At 40.9% G+C, this 6,000-nt stretch overlaps 1 protein-coding gene across 1 annotated transcript in view; it reads left to right on the top strand.

Annotated features, from left to right (window-relative positions):
- Positions 1-552: 552 nt before the first annotated feature.
- Positions 553-6,000, top strand: part of EXTL3 (exostosin like glycosyltransferase 3) — a 146,363-nt gene continuing 140,915 nt past the window's right edge. The window contains exons 1-3 of the mRNA XM_081335505.1: positions 553-687; positions 1,057-1,179; positions 1,643-1,769. The gene's annotated coding sequence lies outside the window, so the exon portion shown is untranslated. The remainder of the gene's footprint in view (positions 688-1,056; positions 1,180-1,642; positions 1,770-6,000) is intronic.

Below are 6,000 nucleotides of genomic sequence, written 5' to 3'. Positions count from 1 at the left end.
CTAAACCCATCAGACCAGGCCAGATTGTTCAAATAGATAAGTTTTTAAATCGCGCCGGAAGGAGCGAAGGTCGGGGGCCATCCGGAGCTCAACCGGCAAGTGGTTCCATAGGTCTGGCGCACCCACAGAGAACGCCCTCCCCCTGGGGGCCACCAATCGACATTCTCTGAAAACAATTTGTATATTTCAGATATTTGAGTAATTAAGGCACGTATGACCAGATAAGGTATCGTGAGTACTGTAATAGTCCTCTAAAGTTATCTGAATAATACACGTATTTGTTCTAAAAGATGAGTACAGCTGCCTTTCTTGAACACATTTGTACTGTATGCTTAGTTTCCTGGGCCAGGAAAACGAGTACTTAAAAGCTCAGGAATTTCCCATGTGTAAATCTCCTTGGCCCATCCATCCCCTTTGATGCTTTCGCTATCCTTGCCTGGCATCCCTCTTTTGATCCCCACTAGGGGGCGCCTCCTGCCATTTTTCTCCCATTTCAAAGCTTCGCTTCCCACAATGCACTGAGCATTGGTTATTATACAGTAGTCCTTGTTTGCACTCTGGAAGTGGGAACAATGCTGCAGGAGCCTGCGGGCAGCGACTCAGTTCGTCCGGCCAACCTTTACTCTCTGTCGGGGAGCGCCGCATAAAGTTGCTACTCTTCCCCCGCAGTCCCTTGTAAATGCTTAGGTAAGAGCGGAGGAGATTTTTCTTTCTTCGGTTACTTCTGCTTGCTCGTTCTGGACAGAGCGGAAAGGGCAGTTGGCACAGGCGGAGACTGCTAGATATGGCTTCTGCCGTTCGTGCTGGCTGGGGAGCTTTGGAAAGCCGGAGGAGGGTTTTCTGATCCGAATCAGTTGCGAGCCTTTATATTGGGCAGAGTCTGGATTTTTGCACGATGGGAGTTTCTCCCCTCCGGAAAGGGGAATGCTTCACATACTTCCGAGGCTAGAAAGAAAGGAAGGAAGCTGCGGAGTCAGGCGTTGCGAGGTGGTGGTGGTGGTGGTGGGAATCCGCGCGACTGTTAGGATTGCTAGAGTTGAGCGTCTTCTTTTCCAGAGTCTCCCGACTTCGGCGAAGTGCCGAGAGAGAAGGGAGAGGAAGGAGTAGGCATCGGGCGGCGGCTGGAAGCGGCGATCATAGATGTGGAAGGATGTGGTCGGATGCTTGCCCCCTTGCAGTGTATGTTCCGTCCGTGTGGGTTTTTTTTTCTCCTCTGGGAGCGTCTCTCGTACAAACTGTACTCTGGCTATTTTTTGTCTAATGCAAAAAAGACATCAAATGCTTGTCTGAAAGGAACTAGTGTGGCATAAAGCAGCGTTTCCCAACCTTAGGAACTTGAAGATGCGTGGACTTCAACTCCCAGAATTCCCCAGCCAGCTATGCTGGCTGGGGAATTCTGGGAGTTGAAGTCCACGCATCTTCAAGTTCCTAAGGTAGGGAAACACTGGCATAAAGCCCTGAACGTCTCCTGCCCTCCCCCACCCCCTTGCCCCTTTACTGCTTCACCCATTGCAAAACCTTTGTGCGTGAGATTTAAGATTTTTAAGATTCTGTGGCCTCGTAAGGGGCTGCTTCGTATCTAGTTCGTGGATTCAGGCAGCCTGATCCTGAAGTGCCTGTCTCTCTTTTCCCCTTGGCGAAGGTGCGTGAAGTGTGCTCCTGATTTTCCGTTCAGGATTTGAATGGTTTTTAAAGTTTTCTCCAAGCACAGGCAGAGGAAAGATTAGTTCGTTGATCATTCATGAGATCCCTGCTTGAACTTGCTTAAGGTATGACTGTTGAGTCAATCTCTGCTCCTGGTGAATCCATTAATATGTGTATGTAGTTTAATTAGACTCATCATTTTGGTATTTCTTTACTCAGGAGTTAGGTTATTTATTAAATTTGTATTTATTTACATAAATTTAAATTTGATATTATTATCTAGTGCTTTGGGTTCAACTTGAAGCCGTAGTGATTCTTTTTCACTTATTTTTTTCCCTTCCAACCAAGTGGACTTTCAGGAAAAATTTCAAAGTGAGAAAAATCAAACCTGGCATTTTCTGTTTTTGTTTAAGAATTGTTGTTATTGTTGTTATGAATTATTATTATTACAGAATTATTACATGCATACCAGCTACCAAAGAGGACTAGAAATCATTTCAGAATTACAGAAGACTAACTCTGAGAAGTATCAGCCAAAATGATTGTGATACATTTTATATTTAAAGAAATATAAAGAAAATGCTATTTATCTTTAAAATCTCTGGATTTATTTATTTATTTATTTCTGCATCTTCCTTCTGCAGTAGGAGATGTGGGGAAGGGGTTCTGTTAATTAACATTGTGGTAATATTCACAATTGAGCTGGAGTTTTATGTATGCTTCTGAAAGTGTATAATAGATGATATATCAAATTTGTTTTGTGTTTCTTTTCTGAAAACCTTAAACCATGATGTTATCTTATTTGCTCCCTCAAACTACTCAGTGGCTGGATTTGTAGAATACCCTTGGTTGCTGAATCAACCCATTCATGGGGTTTTAAAAGCCTTTGCATTACAAACCAATCAAATGGAATGCATTCATATACTCCGTTAAAGCTCTGGTGGAAAACTCACCCCAATCAACATTTGGAGAGGATTCAACAGTTGTCTTATTTTTCTACAGCAATAAGGCTCCAGGGGGTGATTAATCTTTTGCACCTAGACATCAGCAAAGCCCCAAGATGACATACTGTAGATATTGATCAAAAGTAGATTAAGCATGTGCAAACACCAGTAGAAGACTCCACCTACAGAAAGAATGATTTTCCATATGATAAAGGTACAAGATAAGAGAAAGGAAGACACAAGTATCATTCAAAGTGTAAAGACCCTACAGGCACTGTTTTGCAATAGAACATAGCAGTTTTGAAATAGGGGAAGTGCCAAGGCTGTAATTGTTATACATTCAGACTGAGCCTGTCTGTCACTATGGACAAAGGAAGAGAGATATGAAGAAGTAACATCACATCCCTTCCTCAACAGCCTTTGCTAAAGGCAAACATTCCATGGATATTTAAATAATTGACAACATATTGGCATCATTATGAAATTCCATACTTAACAGAACTACCAAAGCATATGACTGAAGACATTTAAGCAATAATATCTGTATAGAAAAACAGTTGTAGAGAAGTATGATTTTAAACAATTTAAAGCAAATTTCTTCTGTTCTTTGCAAATCTCCTCCAAATCTACCCCAACCAAGCTGCCTCCTAGAGTTATGAGTGCTTTGCTACTGGAGGTTTTAAATGCAAGTTGAGCAGCTCTTTCTCTGAGATGGTCTGAAGATTTCTGCCCTGAAAGACCATAGTTTACCCACCCCCACCCCCCAAATCAATGCACATCGTTTTTTATATCAGCATTGCCAAAAATGGTTTTATGAGTCATACTGGGCCACAATTCAGCATCTTAGCTGAATTTATTTAGCAAACCATGATAGGGGAATGAATGCATTAACTCAACTAAACCTTTATGCATTTTTGGACTAACTTAGGCTTGTTCTGCCATGGAGGTTCCTAGATTATTTGGAGGTCTGCACACAAAGAAATATTTCATTGCTTATGTAGCTAAGTAAGATTTACCACATTTCCTTGTAAAAGAACTAGAACAGTAGACTGGAAGAGTAGACTGAGACAGGAAACAGGCCAAAGTTAAAACAAACACACTCTTGCTTCATATTTTCTTATGATGTGCCAGAACTCATGGTGTCTTATAAAACAGCAAGCATTTCAAACAATTCTTGAATTCCAAGATGTATTTATTTATTTTTGGCTGGTTGTGCCTTACTTTTACTATTTGGCTATATTTGTACTCCTCCCTGCTGCCATTTTCCTTTTTCATCTTCTGAATGGTTACTTTTGGGATCTTTATTCCCTGGATAGATTCTACTGGTTCTGCTCTATTTCTGCTTCATCCATGTTCTGTATCACTGAAACAATTAAATTTTCCACAGCATGTGTTGGCTTTCTGCTCTCTTTACTTTTTAAAAACTTGTCTCTCTGTCATCTCATCTCATCTCCATCATATTTGGAAAGATGTTTAGGAATTTGCTTTTTCTCCAATCAGAAAAGGTTGTTCTGTGTAGGTCAGATCAGTATGCTTCCCACCCGCCACCCCCGTCATAGCCATCTTCTCAATTTAAAGCCCTCCAGCTATTTGGAGTTATATCTCCTGGTATTTACAAACAGCACTTGTATTGATAAAGATGGCTGAGTGATGGGAATTGTTATCCAGTAAAGGAAAAGTTGGTTTGTTGGGATTGGCAGTGATTTCTCAGGAGATCAAACAACAATCTCTTTCCCGAGATGACAGAGACTGAGTTTGACTTTCTGTATGCAAAGCCTCTCTCCTGCTACTAATCTACAGTCTTAACAATCTCTTCCACTGCTCTCCTGATTTTAATTTAATTAATTTAATTTAATAATTTGATTTCTATACCGCCCTTCTCCCGAAGGACTCAGGGCGGTGAACAGGGCAATACACAATAAAAATCAGATACAAAAATTAAAAAACCATTAAAAACCAATTAAACATCATGCCCATAAAATCAATACATATTGAGTTAAGAACTAATTTTAAAAACCCAACCCCATCCCGTCAGACCAGGCCAGCTTGTTCGAAAAAGAATGTTTTAAGATCGCGCCGGAAGGAGCGAAGGTCGGGGGCCGTCCGGAGCTCAACCGGTAAGCTGTTCCAAAGGTCTGGCGCGCCCACAGAGAACGCTTTCCCCCTGGGGGTCACCAATCGGCATTCTTTGATCGGCGGCACCCTGAGGAGGCCCTCTCTGTGGGAGCGCACTGGACGGAGGGACGTTGACGCCGGTCGCAGGTGTTGCCGTAGATAATCCGGACCCATGCCATGAAGGGCTTTGTACGTCATAACTAACACCTTGAACCTCTGGAATTTTGCTTCCATGACAAAGAACAAAGCAGTATGTATAGGTTTCCAGACAATCTCTTTCCAAATACTGACCTAGAGTACTACTTCCTCTTCTGAAGAACGTCTTTTCAGTATGCTTCTATATATTTTTAATTTCTATTACCATATTGAGAATAATTTTATTATTCTCAATATGGTAATAGAAATCAAAAATATATAGTCTTCCTCCCCACTGAAAAAAAATTGGATCACTCTTCTCACTAACACATGTCATCTTTTTGAGAGAATATTCTTTCTTTCACTACATATAGGCTGCCCTAAACAGAAAAGTTTTCATGATCTTCTGGAATAAAGCCAGAATAGGTTTTGTTTTAGAAAAGAAGGGCTACTACTGAGATGGGGTCTTGGGAGTCCTTGATGTTGACATCCTCACCATAGGAATCTGCAGCAAGCTGCTCTCTCTCTCTCTCTTGTTGAATGAATAGATTCCACAAGGGGAAGGTGATCTTGCATATATCCAAGTCCTGACATGAATGACTTTAAAGGTGACAAACAGTACCTACAGTTGTATCCAGAAACCAATTTGCAATCAGTGCGGATCCTGTAGTAGAAGTATTATATGAGCAAAATAAGTTGAGCTTGTTATTAATTGGGCTATTCCATTCTGATCAGTTGAATCTTGTGGATGATCTTCAAAGGTAGCCCCATGTAGAGTGAGTTGCAGTAGTCCAAATGTAAGATGACATGGGCATGTGTTGCAACTGGTGCCCCTGATCAGCAGTTATGAAATTTGTCGGAGTTGTGCTGTTAGAAAAAGACTGCTGTTCTAAGCTTGGAAATAGAACTCTTTCGAATTGATTCTTTTGTTATAAAATGTTAAAGCTCTAATTCTTCAAGTACTCTTAAGTATTCTTGGTAAAATAAATAAGTTGTTAAACACTACATATTTTTAAAAGTATCTTAGAATTCTCATGAATGGACTAAAATGCTGTTGTGGGCTAATCAGAACTGACAGCTCTTACCTGGATCAACATAATTATAGAGTTGGTGAATAGTATTTCAGAGATATGTCCTTACGTCTCATTGAGAAAGTCAATCT

Source organism: Vipera berus (assembly GCF_964194415.1).
Source record: "Vipera berus genome assembly, chromosome: 1".
Lineage (NCBI taxonomy): Eukaryota > Metazoa > Chordata > Lepidosauria > Squamata > Viperidae > Vipera > Vipera berus.
Note: the sequence above shows the minus strand (reverse complement) of the source record. Positions and strands in the feature narration are given on the sequence as shown.